This window comes from Lampetra fluviatilis, chromosome 10 (assembly GCF_964198595.1).
Source record: "Lampetra fluviatilis chromosome 10, kcLamFluv1.1, whole genome shotgun sequence".
Taxonomy (NCBI): Eukaryota; Metazoa; Chordata; class Hyperoartia; order Petromyzontiformes; family Petromyzontidae; genus Lampetra; species Lampetra fluviatilis.
The window spans coordinates 5,085,363-5,103,755 of NC_136284.1; positions in this window are offsets into that span (position 1 = coordinate 5,085,363).

Here is an 18,393-nt window from a genome sequence, read left to right on the forward strand (position 1 = left end):
TTTGTCTTGACTCATGTGCTTCTAACCCAACCAGCTGAACATCAGCAGGAGGCATGACTCATTTGAGTTGTTTGGGCGAATTTTTTTTAAAATGAAGTAATTTAAAATATTGCATCAAGGGCTTCTTTTGAATAGTGATAAGATGTAAAAATGTCAAGCATGCAATCAAACGGAATGTTCTGTGCAATACAGCAATTCCATGTTATACTTAATGTGTCTATCATACCACAGTATATATATAAAGCACGTTATTGCTGGCTGACTGGCTGGCTAATGATACGATAAATAAAAAATAAAAGAATTGACAGCCTTTTGTCATTACATTCCTGGAATTAACGTCACACTCTGTCCATCATGGGGGTTGTTTCACCATACTTCACTGTGCTGGTCGGTGTGAGTTATTGAAGGATGGGTTGGCCCTGGAAATATTTAGATATCACTTGCAAATGATGTTAGTTGTGGCTGCAAACCAATCTCACTTCACCAGGTTCATAGCACATTGTGCTAACTACTCCGTCACCGTTCCCTCCGCTTCGTAATGGTGGGAATATCAAACAAACCTTAGAACCTCAAAACAAATTATCATTGTGTGTGCGATAGTAAGCCAGATGAAAACTGCCAATGACATACAATTAACATGCGCCTCCTACCTCCTATGACATTCACCTTGGGATTATCCTTCCACAGAAAGCAAAAAATGCTGTCACTGCTGCAGGGTTAATACAGCCAATACTGTTAATATCACGTGAACTAGTCGAGATAGCCACTCTTTCATTTGCAAAGCGTCGGGCCATCCTTTGGAATGATATATTAACACTCATGCGGGGCTGTCAGCTGTGACGTATGAGTTAAGGTCCCGTGCCATCGGGATGGACACGTCGCTGGCAAAACAGGATAAATGACATACTGATCAACCGATGTCTGGCCCAGTGGCAGATGGAAGGGGCAGCTTGTTATGCAAAGAATTTACAACAGCGCGGTAGTTTCATTCCGCTGTATGTACGTATGTATGTTGAACTTATTACACACTGTATGTAGCCAACCGTGCTAATCGAAGGTGCATGCACATGTAAAAAAAATAAAAGTGAAAATATGGACAAAATAAAAAAAATATATCAGGCCCCAATAGCTAAAGGAACAGCCTTGATCTTTTTGCTCGCACAAATGCAGCTGTATTGACTTCGTAATATTTGGTATATTAAATTCCCAAATACTATGTTCTTCATTTTGCTCGGTACAAGCCATCTGCTGTCACCATTGGAGGAATCTAATGTAGGCTTTTGCTTCGAGGTGTGTGGTTGGAGCACGCAAGCAAGGAGTGAGAGGTGGGAGTGGGGTGGGCCACCGAGACAAGCGGCTTATGAAGGCACTATTAAAGCTAACACAAACAGCTTTTCATTTCTATTCAATATTAGAGCAAACGGATGGGGACCATGGGGCTGACCTCAAAAGATGTTGAGCTCTCATCCTCTTCCAAAACGTCGGTGTTGAACTCAATAGTGAGCATTGATCCCACGGCGTGCACATCAAACAACCCTGCTTGTGACGAATGAAAAACGATGTGGCCCTTTCTCGCTCACAAAAAACTAACTTTAATTATACATTGTGACACTTGATGATTAAAAAACACACAGAATCTTAGTGCGCTTAATCTTGCCGTCTAATGTGGGGAAACGATGTTCCTTCCTTCTGAAGAACAGATTGATTTGTGAAATCGTAGGCTCATGTGGATATTGCGAAAAGGGCAAGTGCCTTTTTTGTTTGCTTTAATAACCATGTTTTTGTCTTAGGGGAGAGGTGTAAGTAATTGTGCCAGGTTTTGCTTAATAGATGCTGCATTTGCAGTGCCCTTGTTTGGTTGCAAAGTCCATTCTTAGTCTCAAGGGTATTGTCAAGGGAAATAAAGACCACGATAAAGCCAATAGTGTGCCAAGTCAAAACCATCATCCCAATGTCTTTACCACTTGTTCCAAGTGATCATATGCGAGCCCTCCGCACTCACTCACCCAGCCTCATTCCTTGTGAAAAATCACTTCTGTCTATATTCAATATAACGGAATAGAAATTTAATTTAACAATAGTTTTTTTCATATTTCCCTGTAAGGTTTTATAATTTCTGCCAAGTTTTCACCGTCAGTGTTGAATTTTAACCCCTTCCAGCGTCCAGAGTGAATTTAATTAAACTTTATGCCATTTAATTGTAACGGGGCAGTAATTCAGTTTTGCTCATGGCAAAAGTGGGCTATAAATTAACTTATGGCGTGACACTGCCCAATTAGTGTTAAACCACTCCTGATGCAAAGCCGCGTCGCTACATTCGTAAAAAACTGAATACTCAGAGTAATTAACTTACCAATTACTAGCAGCTTGCAGCAGTCTTTAATGGAAATGTCACTCGTGTATGTGTATGGCATGCAGGTAACACGTGGGAGGTTACAGTGTGGCGCTTATTTCTAACATGCAGCTGGTATTATTCTTTGGTTCTTTCGGTTAAGTCACGTCTAAAGATAAAATAATAAATTAAAATAATAGCGACGTTTCGATTGCAACACAAGCAATCATCATCAGGCATAAGAGAAATAGCAACAAAAATCTAACTTGAAAACTATCGACAGACATACAAGTAGACAGACATCACAAGGACACAGAGAGAGGGGCCGTTTCTGTGACGGTCCCTTAAATATAGGGAGGGGACCGTCACAGAAACGACCCCTCTCTCTGTGCCGATATGTGTCCTTGTGTGGCAATAGAAACGTCGCTATTATTTTAATTTATTATTTTATCTTTAGACGTGACTTAACCGAAAGAACCAAAGAATAATTTCTGCAGTCACGAAAGCTCCAAAAATTAAGAATGCAGCTGGTATTCCAGCACTTTGACAGGCACCCTGATTAAAGTTGGTGGGGACTAAGGGATTTGACACAGGTGTGGCTGGCAGGGCCATTTGGAAGTGTCAATGTAGCCTCCTCTGACAATCCACCTCCGTTCTTTTTGCAGCTCCCTTTTGCTTCTTTGCAAACATGCGCACGGACTAGCCGCACCTCCGATTAGCTTGGATGGCTACTTACAGTGCGAAAGAAGTTCAACATACGTACCACAACCGCTACTTCCCCTACGTGAGGTGCAAAGAAAATTCAACATACATAGCCACTCCGTGAGTGCATTCACACACGAACATGACAACACCCTGCGTCGCCGAAGTAGACTTGGGGGGCTAGTGCTGTTTGCGAGTACCTATTAAGGCCGGCACGTGAGGCGGTAGTGTGCCAACAGCATGCATGGCCCTTCTTTGTCTTCCCAGTGCTGATGCTGCTCTCCCCACATACACACGCAATGTACACTTACGCTCACGCACAGGCTGTAGATGCACATACGCAAATGTGCAAATGCTGAAAAATACAAAGATCACCCTCACAGCTTTAACAGACTGTTGGGGCAAGTGCTGTTAGCGAGCACCTATGAAAGCCGGCACGGCACACGAGGCGGTGGGTGGTCAGCACCACGCCCGGCCGCCTTCGTCTCCCTAGTGGCGATGTTTTTACACACCGCATTGGGTACACATTTGAGGCTGAGTCGACCTAGGGGAGGCCCAGGACCGGTACAGATAATCGTCACTGGTGTTGGCCGAGAGTGGGAATCGAACTCAGGTCGTCGGGTTCGTAGCACAGCGCGCTAACCGCTACACCACCGCTCCCCGCTGAAAAACACACACACACACACACGCATGCTTATGGGAGAGCAGCCTCATATTTATGGCTGTGTCAAGTGCTCGGTGATTTCTGCTTTCAGTCTGAGGGCTGGACATTAAAGAAATGGTGCATTAACAATAATTGTTGCCAAAATATAATTTGAAAGGGTGGCATTAGACAAAGTCGTTTGGGATCTCAACTTTGCCAATACGCTTGATTGCCAGGCTGGAGCTGTGCAGTTATTGAGTTTGTCAGAGCGAACCTTAGCCGAAGCAATTGAGATACGGCAAAGATATTGGCTATGGGATTATAATATTCCCAGATCTCCTATTTGAACGCCTATGAGAACTGCAGTTAATAATAATAAGAGCTAATTCTACTGTAGCGTAGAAAGGATGAAATCGATGCAAATATTATGATTAGTCTGGGATGAGTATGGTTGTATTCTACTGACAATTGATTATAATTATTAAACGATGAGTCATTTAGAGCGGTGTATCATAATTTTAGCGTTTTTACGGCTACATAACTGTATTGACGTAAATTACACAAAATTAAGCACAAGCGAGGTAATTGTGACAATTGGAAGTTGTAATGTAAAAAGCACTGAATTTTGGACACTAACGTGGCCTAATGCTTCATTATGGTTGGTATGCTGAGCAAAACAAATCATCATAATAATTTGAGTCTTAGTTCTCGTTGGCGAGATTTGATATTGTATCATATAACCATTGCAGTTATCCTTGTATTTACGGTCTGCAAATTGTGGCTTTAATGGGAATTGAATAATCAAGGAAACACATTATCAACCCGAGTCTTATGACAGTAACAAAACCCCAATTGAGATACGATTTCTCTCTTGCACAGGAAAATGGAGTAAGAAAAATCTGAGTGCTTGCAATTTTCCGTAAGCCTTCCCGTATTCCCTCGTCCCCACCTATGTTCCTCTGGCGTTTATGGACGATTACACTATTTGCAATTCATACCGAATTGCTCATCAGTTCCAAATGCACTTTTACATTGTAATGGATGTGTGCGGGCCTGGAATTCCCCAGCAAGCCAGGCCTAGATCTGTCAATCTTTGCTCATTATTAAACCATTAAAGGTAATAAAAATATAATCCCCCCCCCCTCAGAGCATTTTGTAGTTGTGCAGTCAGCTGGCCTACGAGAAAAGCTGAAGTCGGCAGATAAAGAGCTGGTAACTGGATGATAATTACCTGATAGGCTCTCACGTGCCGGTTGGTTGCGTGCCGACGCCATCCGCCGGGGATGAGGAAGTTAAAGGAGCACCTTAACCATTTCAATGAACGCCATTACTTCTTTATTTCAGTGACAGCATACTTTAAAGAGCCATGTGAGAGAGAGAAAAAAACGAAGGCTATTATCGAAAAAAAATGGAACTGATGCTACGACAATCAAAGTATTAATATGATAACGGGTGAGTAATTACAATGAAAAAGAACGTGTGCGGACATCAACAAATGTAGCTTTGTTTGTTTTTCTGTGATGTGATTTGTGGGCCATGTGGATGCAGGGAGGTTGTTAATGTGGAAGGTAGAGACGCATTTTGCACTTTAGATAAAATGGAATCCAATTGCCCATGCTCGTTTGTTGTGCTGTCTGCAAGATCTTCACATTTAGCCACAATAATAATTGCTTTTCAGCCATCCGCAGACACAAATTTACGATTTAATAGATGCTATAAACATGTAACCTAACACGGACAAGTTTCGCCAAGCCACACCATGCGGCATTGGTGAAGTATGGTCAAACGACACGTGTGACCGACACAGCGTGAAGAGGGCTTCATCCGGCAGTGACGTGCCAAAGTAAACTGACTAAAATGGACAAGGGTTGCAAAACATATACCTAAAATAGATGCTGTCAAGTTACAAGCTAGCTATATTTGTTAAAATATATTTCTACATCAAAACTCAGAATCTTATCGAGCACAAAGATGTCAAAAAATTGAAATCATGTCTAAGATGGATTCTGTGGATCGTTTAAATGGAATGGAGTTTCACAGTATTTTTACATCAAAACTCAGAATCTTATCGAGCAGAATGCTTTCTAAGTGATCAATAACATATGTTGCATGGTGAAAGCCATCCGGCGAAACATATTCCCTTTTTATTTATAAATGTTTCTGTAAACAAAATAAAATAAAGAATAAAACACATAACAGTGTCATTATGTTATATCAGTGGTATGGTGTACAGTAGTAGTGACGTGAGTTCAAATCCCGGCCATGGCTGACATCAGTGGTGAGTGATGTTTGAATAAGAGCTGACCCCTACTACCCTCACCACCCTGCGCTTGACTAGCGTGGTGAAGTATGGTCAAACAATGTCCATGAATGACACGATGTGCAGAGGCCTTAATGTAGCAATAGGACGACAACGGGCAGTCAATTATTACATCAAATGCGCCACATTGAAAAAAAGAAGTGAACATTTTAGAATACATTTATATTTTTACGTAACACTTTTCTTTACTCATAAATGGCAGATACTACTTGGGTGTAAGTGTTAATGTTAAATAGATGCAAATGTTCATTTAGTAAACACATTCATAACAACTGTTTGGCAAACCATCTCCGTGCGAGTCTAAGACTAATTTATTGCAGCGTTTTTCTTTTTCAATTTCAACCATGCTTGTGGACATCTCCGAGTAGCACAATTAGGTGTGCAGTGGGTTTTCTTTCTCTTCACAAGAGAAAAAAGAGAAAAAAAACATGTACATAAAAAAACCTATTACAGGTACAAGGTGCTAAAAGTCCCATATTTGTGCCATTGTACCAGATGAATTTGCAAAAATGGACAGCTCGCAGAATTAGTGCGATTTTCGTGTGGCAGTGACAGATGCACGAGTGATTCAATTTCAACTCGAGTACATGACTTGTCCCGGAGCATGAGGGATGACATTTTTTTTTATCATGGGACGTTTTGCGCATGCAGTTTGTTCCTTTCGGTCTATAGTGAGACATGAGCTGAGTTCTCCATGATGGAAAGCAACGCACCATCATAGTAAAAATACCACAATTTGGCTCAGAATAAATTCCACTGACACCACATGCCCTAAGTCGAAAACTCTGTTAAGTGAGAAATAAGACGATTTTCCTTGGTATACCTCGACTCTCCCTTCAAATATATCCAAATGAGTTTGTTTCATGCCCTTATGCCCAATAATTAATTGGAATTCAGGAGTGAGATGAGACTTTCATCAGATTAGTGTTCGGTATTTTCTTTGTAAATTTTTGTGTGTGTGCATTTGTATCGAGGGATTCTTTGTTGTATTGTGATGGTCTGGGACTGTTGTTGTTTTTGCTGTGTTGCCCAAGCTTGTATTTATTGTTGAAAACTAATTACAAATGTGTACTTATATACTTTATCTATTTTACGCATACATTTTTTCAGATTTGTTTACCTTTCCGATAAATTGCATTCCAATTGTTTTTGTTGTTGTCGTTGTAACTTTCTGACCCACCCCCACTGGACATCTGAGAAAAAGAGCTTCAAAGATCATCGGATTTCTCCATGGATAAATAAAGTTTCTGATTATGATTTATTTTTACAGTACAATGTTGCATATCTAACCATTACATATCCACCCTCACCAATTAACCGCCTGCACCTAGTACAGCATTTCTTCAAATCTCAAGTTATTTGGTTGAACCAGGTGAGAGACAGTTACATCATGGATGAATAACCATGTGAGAACTGGTTCTCAAATGGTTATTTTTGTGTGTGCTGTAATTGTTAACAAATCTCATGTAATATCTGACCATTTCGCATATTCGGCTATACGTCATTTCCCCGCATATGTAGCGTTATACTTCAGTGGTCATGATCTTTATCATCATGGTCCATGGGCAGATCGCCCCTAGGTGTCCACTGTAAGTTTCGTCATTTCTTTCCACTTCCGTGTCTTGTGTCAATATGCTCAACTAGTGCACATATTTATGGCACAAATCTCTTAATGTCGTCGTTAAGCCATTCTCTATTAGGTCTTCCTCTATTTCCAGTTCTTTCCATTTTTCCCCGAACAACACACTTGAATTTTCCTGTCCATCCTACACATGTGTCCAAATAATTCCAGTTTCATTCTCATCAGGACCACTGCATAAAAATATATTACATTTAGTAATTGCACTGCATCCCTAATAAGGGACGTCCCACCCACTCCTTAACATTGTCTTTAAGCGTCGAAATTAAATCAAATGTAAAGGATGCACCTTATCTCAAGTGATGATGATCATCACCATTATCATTATACCTAGCCGGTGGAGACTAAGAAAAGGCATTTTATTCAGTGGAATGTGAGCAGTTATCTAACCTATGACAAACGGAGGCCTAAATAGGAACTGCACTATTTAGAAAAAACACAGTTACAAGCTTACGATTGCAAACACACTGAGAGTGCATGAAGAAAGTAACTAAATACATTGAAGGGGAACCAGACAAGGAGACACTTTCACCCACGATTATTGTGAGCTACACTATAAGATATTTTCCGAAAATTAGATTGGATAAATATCACCATTACTACAAGTGAAGAAAATATGAACAAAATTTTTTTTGGTAATTTAATTAGAATAAAAAAAATCTAAAATATAACTGACTATCTCAATTATCATATCATAGCATCTAATACAATCCCCTGTTGGCTGGTTTCACTCATTAAGATAGATTGTAAAGGAGGGCTGATGACTTTTAAATGTTCTTTGCTACATTCTCATTTTCCTGGTTCCACTGAGAAAAGCGCTGGTTATTTTGTATTTGTATTGTTAAATATTTCTTCGGGAATACATTGTCGAATAACACCCTTACCGAGGCATATGGATATTTCACTTGTTAACGCACGTCATGAGAATGTTTACAATTCTACATGTAAAAAGGTCTGCATCAATTCGGCACCGTCATTATTATTGTGGAGCAGCAGCAGCAGTGAGATTGCATTTCAGAATCTTGATTTGGACTGGAGGAATCCGATGAGCTGTTAAGCTCTGATACAGTCATGACATACATATGAGAAGGGGAGTCAGGCCAGGATACACACTCTCATCAAAGTCGTTCATATGTATGATGCATGTTTGTATGTTTTACTTTTTTCACACTGGTGGGGGTGGGGGGACAACACATTTTACACAAAAAAATAACTTTAGTAGAATTATTTTACATGGTCAACAATGTGTGCTGCTGCTGCCTCCTCCAAAATTCAAACCCCCCTTGTGTATTCTTAGGTTTTTCGGTAAAGTCACGTAGGTAAAACATTTAAATTAATAAAAGTAAAATAAAAATAAAATAAAAATCACGACCGTCACAGCATGATAGCTGTATCAAGTGAGATACAGCTATCATGCTGTGACGGTTCCACCTGAAGACGGAAGCTTGTGTTGCCTCCGAAACGTCGTGATTTTTATTTTATTTAACTTTTATTAATTTAAATTTTTTACCTACGTGACTTTACCGAAAAAACCTAAGAATATGAATCCTTGCAGTCACGAAAGCTTCAAATCTAGAACCCCCTTGTGTAGCTTACACTGTGATCTGTTTTTACCTGACCACGCAAGCCACTGTGACCTGCAGTGGGAGATGGCTGTGATTGGGCAGTTCGGAACCTTTGACAGGTGCGGTTCAATGGCGTGTGTTAGGGCGGAGTCCGAATATAGTGCCATGATGACGGCACGTCGTTTAAAGGTTTACATGCCGTAATTCAATTATTACTATGAGCAGACCGCCGTAATGTAAACATAATTGTATGTTTTATAGTGCACAACACTCATAAAAAAACATTCAGTTATTTATTGCGTAGTTGTAAAAAATTAGTATTTATTTACAACGGTAATGCACGTGTGTGTATGTATAGATATAAATGATCACATACACTATAAAGTATGAAATACAAATTAAATATATGGAAACATATGCAAATGTAAGAATATGCAGTATGTAGTAAGTCTGCAAATTGCCACTGCACAATATAAAGTATGGAATATAGAATCCATACGTTGGTATGTAATGGAAATGTAATAATATACAGCATATTGTGAGCGTATAAATTTGTCACCCATTAGACGTATTGACTTAGGTTAAAATGCAATGAAAACTCCTTTGTAGTGAAAGAGTGCGACACCAATGGTGTCAGTTTAACGTGTAGGAGTCTTTCGAGACCAATATTATCCATAATAGAGGTGTCTGGGTTAGATCGCGTAAATATAAATGCGTTGGTAAACCCGCCACCACCCAACACAGCCAATTAGTAAGGTTTGTCACGCAAACAAAATATGCCAATTCATTCCTAGTACAGCACACCGGTATGTTGGAAAGTAAACCCACAACATTTACAATTCGAGTACGACGTTTTGCCAGTAATTACAACTAGCATCATCGGGTGACAGCCAAAGTTGTAGAGAAATTCTCCTGTTTCAGTCTTAAAGCGATGTGCAAGTGTGAAATCACACATGCATGCTTACACTGGGCACACTTATAGCGAGGACCTGTAGTGTACGGACTATTGTGCATGGACCATGGTAAGCATGGCTATGGTGAAGATGACTCAGGTGAGGATCAATAAATCAATCCAAGATCTGCAATGCGCCATATTCAGCAAAAAGCTGAGGCGGGCGGAAATGCGGATGGCACTGAGGAAATGCAACTGGGTGTGAATGACTATGGTGAGGATGACTGTAGTGATGACAACTATCATGAGGACGACGATAATGAGGAGACTATGGTAAGGATGACTATGGTGAAAGGAACATGGCGAGGATGACTTTGGTGAGGATGGCTATTGTGAGTATTACTATAATGAGGGGACAATCGTGACAATGGCTATGGTGACGATGACTGTGGTGATGACAACTGTCGTGAAGATGACTATAGTGTGGAGACTGTGGTAAGGATGACTGTGACGAAGGAACCATGGTGAGGCTGGCTAGAACGAGGTGACAATGGTGAGGATGACCATGATGATGAGGAGCCTATCAGGGCCATCACAAACATTCTGTGAAGGTTTATGCCAGGGGTCGATAACCAAAATAACACGAAGAGCCATTTAAAAAAAACCTCAATATTTCAAGAGCCGCAATGTATGTGAATGTGATACGGTCCTTAATAAATCATGTCACGAAGCAGTCGTTAAAGAGCCGCATGTGACTCTGGAGCCACATGTTGTTTGCCCCCCTGTCCATCGTAAACTGGACTCCCATGGTCAGGGCTCGGCAACACAAATAACAAGAAGAGACATTTTTTTCGAATTTGGTAAAAAATAAACCCCCTCAAAATTTCAAGAGCCGCAATGCAGTCCTTAAAGAGCCGCACGCGGCACCAGAGCTGTAGGTTGCTGACCCCTGGCCTATGAGAAGAGGCACATGCGATGCTGACCCTGGTGCAATAATTCCCACGGGTCTCTGGGCAATATAAGCAGCTTCCAAAGACTACTCAGTACAAATGCTTCACTGTTCTTTAACTACTTGAAGAATTAGTGTAGCATCAAATAATTATTGCTCAGACCGTAAGGAGAAGTGCTGTTAGGGTACATGTTTTAACGTCCACATGCAACGAGATGGGTTGGTCAGCATTTTCCCTCAAGCCTTTGTCTCCTTATTGCAAGTGTTTATCACTGCCACAGGTACTAATTTGAGGCTGAGTCAACCTAGGAGAGGCCCAGGACTGAGTTCAGATATTTGTCACTGACGTTGGCTGTGAGAGCGGGAATCCATCTTGGGCCGCTGGGTTCGGAGCAAAGTGTGCCAAGCCACTACACGACCGCTCCCCAAACACAACCGCATGCACACGTGCTTGCAGTGCAGATAAATAAAAGTGTCTTGCAAACAGTGCGATTGCCAAAGCACCCAAGACCTTGGGATGGAACTGAGAAGCCATAATTCTCTCAGTGCCTCTGTGGGTGCTCGTTTGGCCAGCCGAGAGCAAGCAACCCTTCTGCTCATGGCGATTTGTTCTGAGAAGCCAAATGTTGCAGTGGTGGATTTCAAAGTTAATCACATTCGTGACACCACGGTGGCTGCAACTTGTCCTCATTCATCATCGTGCCCAAGCTGTTTGAATTGACTAATTCACCTGCCAATTAGGTTTAGCTGTGGCTTCCATCACACGATAAAGGAATCAATTACATCGAAACAGTGTCCATTGTCCTTTTGCCTGTTCTTTTTCAAAATTACAATTACATTTCAACAAAATAAGGATGCTCTGCTACACTGGACTAGGCCGGCTATGATATGTATGCTGCTAAATATCAAAGAACACGGTGCTTTCAACTGGGCGGTTCAATGCCAGCCTACCAGTCATAGACCTTCCACCTAGATTAAAAAAAATTCTAAACATTAAACGGGAGTGGCACGCTTATTTTTTTTTCCAAATGTAAAAGTGCTGATGAATGTTGCCAATTTCCAGAAATCCAGGCCATTTTTATCAAGGTGCTCACAAAACCACACGTTCAAAATCTTCAGCAATGTGGTATCAAAAAAAGACTCAGGCTCATATATGTATATACTGCACTGTATAACATTAAATAAATCACACTCAAATGGCATTGTGCTTTGCTCATAAAGCTTGTTCCAAAGAGTCCTGGTTCACAAAGGTCAAGCTTCCATTATTGTGTACAAAGGCCACGTGCACAAGGACATACGCACCTTGCGGGTGGGTGAGTGCTAGCGTCGTCGTGGTTAAAACACCGAACTAGATTCCTTCACGTGGCCAACATTATTGGCGAATATCTGAGACCTGTCCCAGGCCTATACTAGCCTTAAACAGGTACCTGGTGCGATGTGTAAACATCGGCACTGGGGAGACAAAGGCGGCCGGGTGTGGTGTTGGCCACACCATACCCTCGTGGACCATGCCAGCAGCCTTCGTAGATGCTTCACAAACAGCACTCCCTCCAACAGCCCGAAAATGCTATACGGGGGGGGTTATCTTTGTGTAGGTGTGCACTCCTTCTGGGTATATGGGTGTGAGCAATGATTAGGACAGTTCCTATTTTTATGAGTGTTCTTTTTGGTTTTAGTGCAAAGTAAAGAAATAACCCACCTGTCCTCAGCAGGTTATCTATGGTTCCATTTTTTAAGCTTTTGCAACAGGGAAACAACACTCAAAGGACACAGCACTCAATAACACCCTCTGAAACATAACTCACTGCGGAGGCACCGCTCACACCTATGCACATGGCAGTGTCTCTGAGAAACAGACTGCACATCAGCAGGACGCTTTGGAGTGCTCCTTTATGTTTTTTATGGCTCCAACACAGTCTGGGCTTGGTATTTTTTAAAACTGCACCACAAGTTAAATTCTGACCTCAGGTTTCTTAGTACAATGCCGTGCAAAAATCGGGACTTTTCGTTTTTTTTTCCGTATGGCCTCCACTTTCCTTCTCCAGACCCTTTCCCCTCCCCCGCATGTTTCAACTTATCAGTCACTCGATTGTGTCACCAGGTGTACAAATTGAAAATGCAATTCTCATTGTGCCAAATGGAGCTCAGGAAGCGGACAAACCTCAACAGATTTCGGCTGGAGTCCGTGACACATTCAATTTGACTTCCACTGCCCCCCCCCCACTTCAGCAGATTCAAACAGAGCACCTCGCTACTCCCTAGCGTTTAGAGCCATGGCATATCTGCATTGTGAGTAATGCATCTCTGCAGTGTGTCAATGGCATTTTCTGAAAGAGGGTACTCTCACTTAGCACCTCTTACCCACAAACAATTGGCTGACAGCAAATCGTGTGTCAAACAGAAATCATTCTGGAGTAGACAGCTATCAATTTTTATTGACTGAAGATGTTTACTTTAAAACAAAGTTGCACATAATATATGGTATATGAAATCCCCGTGAGGGTGACGATAGGAGCATGCGGGTTTTGGAACTAGTTTGTAGTGAGCATGTGGGGATTGTGAGCAATGGCGCCGTTTGAAAGCACTCTTCAGCCTCGTCCTGTTGAGCGGTCGCAGCTGGTTTTTTTGGCGAAAGTGCTTTCTGCATCTCCACGAGATGCAAGCTCCCTTCCAAATGACAACGGCGGGGTTCTGGGATGAAACAGTTTCATGCGTGTGTATATTTCAGTGAAGCTAAAGGAACAGGCTGGAATTTGAAAGGTTATTTCTTTTCTCGGTTTTATTTTTTGTTGTTTTCTTTATTGTTGTTGTCATGTTATACTACCGGACATTCCAGTTCTACGTGATTTAAATGGAAGCTGGAGATTAGTGGGCTGTAACCCACCCGGTTGTCTTGTGCTTCGGAGAGTTTAGAGCTCATCAAGATAGTGTGCGACGTGACCTGAATGAAAATAATTTGAGTGGCCCCAGTGTGCTTTGTCGCCCACAGGGCATTGCCGCTTGCGTTCGTACAGTAAAAAGTGCCCGAGTTTATAACACATTAAAATCGCCACATAATTGCTACCACTTAATTGCTCATTCATTCATTTGCCACGCAAATATGTATTCGTTGACGTGCTATTAGTTTTCTAAATGAAGGATTTTTTTTAGGAATGCGACAACACGTTGGTCACGAAGGACTCTTGTTGAACGATTAGTCTCAGATATGGCGTTGAGCTCAAGCCAAGGCAATTACGCGCCCTTGATCGTTGAGACATGGCACTTTTTGAATTGAAGCGCAGACTGACAATTGAAGGTCACCAGTCCACGCTGCATAATGTGAGCAAAGGCGGCATTTGAATACACACAGAAGGCAGGAGTCGTGCCTGCCGAGATGAATGGGAAATGTAGAGAAATGTGGGAAATGCGTGGTAACTCACTACGTAATAATATTGGCTGGGACCCTCACACCATCCCACCCGTCACCATTGAGGAAAGGAGCAAAGGAACTTTGCCTCGGCTTCGATATCACTCAATATTATACATTCATTAAGAGTATAGATTTTGCACATTCTTATTTGAGACAATGATGAAATAGGCGGCTGAGATATGAATCACAATCTTACATTGCCATGGCACATTAGGTATGGACCACTCTTTTAATTATTTCCTCGTACAGCAATGGAGTAAAGTGTGGTTTTGTGAAGGTCCTCATGTGCTGTGCTGTACATCATACACGTGTGTACACCAGCATGCGATACTGAGTCGGGCCTGGCGGTGGCTGGCAGAGTTATTGAGTAACTTTACCTGGACACCAGTCACGTGGTTAATGGAGATTCATTTGGAAACTGCTGTGTGTGATACACGTGTTGTTGCATTTTACAGATTACCACAATAAATATGTTTGCCCTCGATTTGGAGCACCTGCCCACGCCCTTCATTTCGAGTGTGCAACATATCTTTATTGATTATTACGAGAATAGGTTCTACATTTGTCGCAAAATTATCATGTAATATCCCAAAATAAATGTTTGTGGATTTGTCAGCAGGTCACCCCTCGAGCTTTGGGCCCCAGCACAGTTATACCCCCCCTCCCACCCCTTCATGAAGCCGAGCAACAGTCGTCCTCGCTAAACCTCGCGAAGCACCAGATGAACTAAATATAAAGGTGGTCGACTTCGTTGTATGCGTAGGGTTCACAGTCCATAATATGATCCAAATGGGCTGTGCTGTTTGCAAAACACATACCATGTAGCAGCTGTACCAAGGTTGAACCTGCCATCCCTCCAGGACAAATGTAAGGTGCAACCCATCTTAAACAATGGCACACTCTTCCACACCTTACACGGTTCACAGGTGCACAGATAAATAATTTATGGCCTTCATGCCCTCTTAAAGGAGTTGTTACCTTAATTCTGTTCCCAAAGGATGGCAGGTATATGATGGCACATTTATCATTGCTGCTGCCTGCATATCAGGCTGTGAAATTTAAAGATTTAGCCTGGCTGAATTATGCTGCAGAGACCTCTCTTTAATGGTTTAATGCCGTCACATATCACACCAGGTGCTCATGTCATCCTCTCTCATTCCATCTTTTATACCTTCATTTCCATCCCCACTACCTTGCATTTCCTTGCACACAATGCAAAAGACACTGCACGTTTTTGTGATGTTGGTTATTTGACCATACTTTAACAATGCTGGTCAGTGTGGGTTGGTCAAGGGCACTGCCTAGGGCTGGATGCACAAAACTTGCCACTGATATTAGCCATGGCTGGGAATCAAAATCAGGCTACTGGGCTCATGATGCATTGCAATTACCACTGTGCTGCCATTCCACCCCATTGTTAATTACTGTGTTGGCTGATAATTCCTGTTCCAATAATCAGAGTTCTTACATTAAAGTCGCTACACCCATTAATGGTCCACGACAGCCAAGCGTTGCCATTCACAGGTTAACTGGGTATAATATTTGCTAATTGTGATTATTTTTCAAGTACGCAAGTGTGCATTAATAATGCAATAATTGTTAGAGGTAACAGAGATGGACTGGCCTTGGGGTTTTATCACTTCTTGTATATACATCTCTTCCATTCTTTAGCATTTTGCACTGTCGCTCCTCCCACAATAATGAGATACAGGTTCTCTCAAAGGGATGCTTCAGTTCCGTTTTGCTTTACGGAGTCCACAGCAACGTGTCTCTTTCCCCAGCATTATCCCTGGCAGTTCACACTCACGCCTCGAGCACCTTAACGATAAACTAACTTCAATCAAGCCCTGCCTCTTGCTTCTGTCACTTATTAATCAGCCAGACAAAAAATAACCCCTTGTATCCTGCAGCTCCTTGGGTTAATTTAGTCTCAAGCAAAACAACAACTTAACAGTTCCAGGGTCTTGCTCTTCAATTTCATTTGGGCCATAATCACTGTCTATATCACAAGTCAGTGAAGCATTAGCACTGGGAATTTGGAATTCTCAAACGCATTCATACACTGCCTGGGTGCACAGCCCATCCATCCTACAAGCACGCTGGGTGTCCATGGGGGAGCGGGGATGTTACGGGTTATGATCAAGTCCCCTTGCAGTTGCGTTATTCACTCCCACTACCACGGAAGCACCTATCGTAAAAATCCAGACAGCAGGCTAAGCCCTTTTACCTTTTTGCCACGGTAACGCGCTTTTTCAGAATGGCGAGAAGAAAATGATTGTATTACTTCAGATGAAATTGACAGGAATAATACATTTACCAATGCCATGCTTTGAAGCTGAACACTTACCTGGCAGAGTACAGGAGCCACTGTTAAGCCTATTTCAGGAGGAACATGTTTTTCACCGAACAGTTTAGGGGAGAGATAACGGTCATTCTTCTGGTTAAGGGCCTTATAGTTGGCCAAATAATAGACCTTTAGGCTTGAGACGTTAACCAATTTCCTTCTTGAACGGGCTGTTATTGTTATTGCATTCTAAAAATGTACCTGCTAGCCTTGATGAATATCTCAGTGTTATAGATGATATTTAATATAAGAATGCCTTTGTATGTGAAGAATACCTAATTCCGAGGACCGCAGCGGTCTCATATTTCACCTTGACCTGTGATCATTAAGGAGGGCGTGAGCTTCAAGGCCAATTTACTCACACGCAATAAATATCGGGCACTCTGAAAGCACGAGCCAGAATATTACTATCTAAACAAACAGTATATGCCTTGCTGAAGCTGTTGAGTGCAACGTCTCTCTTTAAACAAGACACGTGGCTTCACAGTAATATACTGTACATAGATTTTTTAATAAAATGAATATAAAACATGAAGAGGAAGTTGGGGGTCGCCTGACTAGCAGTATTCTGCTTCCGGCGAGGACACAATGAAATTGATTTCTTGGCCCTTTTGGGAGAGTTTGGGAATTCGCATCTCGGCTTCCGTGAATCCCTGGTCGATAGAGTATTCATTATAACTGTAGCGTAATGCGATAACGCGGATGTGTGGGCTGCCTTTTCAGGCAGCGGCCCTGAGTGATGGATTGAAGTTATCGCACCGAGAATTGGAATTTACATCCATGGCTACCTCCCTGTGGTGGTTTGAGGTCTTTATTTCAGGAGCGGCTGACTCTGCAGTGATGCAATTTACTCGTCTGACTGTCGGCAGATTCAGGATTATACATGCACTGCCTCAAGCTTGCAAGTAGAGGTGAACAAATGGACCTTGAACTTTTCTATGGTTGGTACCCAGTGCCCAATACCTCGATCCTCAATCCAGGGGTACAACCACTGCAGGTGTTATAGATATGGCTAATAGACACCCACAACATTTATGACAAAAATCATGGTGTGTTTGGGTAGGAATTTATCTCCCTTCAATAAGGTGTCGGAAGTGTTGCTTATGCCAATGGTGGAACCTTCAAATCCACAGGAGTGTTTAATCATTGGGCCCAGTACTGGGTCACGGATCCTACCTGTAATCGAACCAAGATCTACCAGCGTTTCCATTTGCTAGTAGTGCACTCCAAGTGTGCCCCTACTTAAAATCAAAACAGTTACAATAGGGTCCTGAGGGTAAATTGCTAAAGCCAATGAGGCTAACCAACAGGGCCTTTTCTATTTGTCACGACGAAATGTGTGAACCTTCTTGTGTCTGAAATGCAAAGCTACAGATGGATATTTTTGAAATGCAATTATTTCTTAGAGAGGTGACATTAATGGCAAGGAATGCTATAATTAACGACACAGCTTTGGGCCTCTGGAAAAATAATATCATAAGTCACATGGTAATTACTACACAGCACGATCTTGTGGGATGAATCTTAGAGCAAGGGCTGTGAATGTAAAGCTACGTTATTGTGACTTGCCATGTCAGCAATTGGGAGCCATTGCGGCT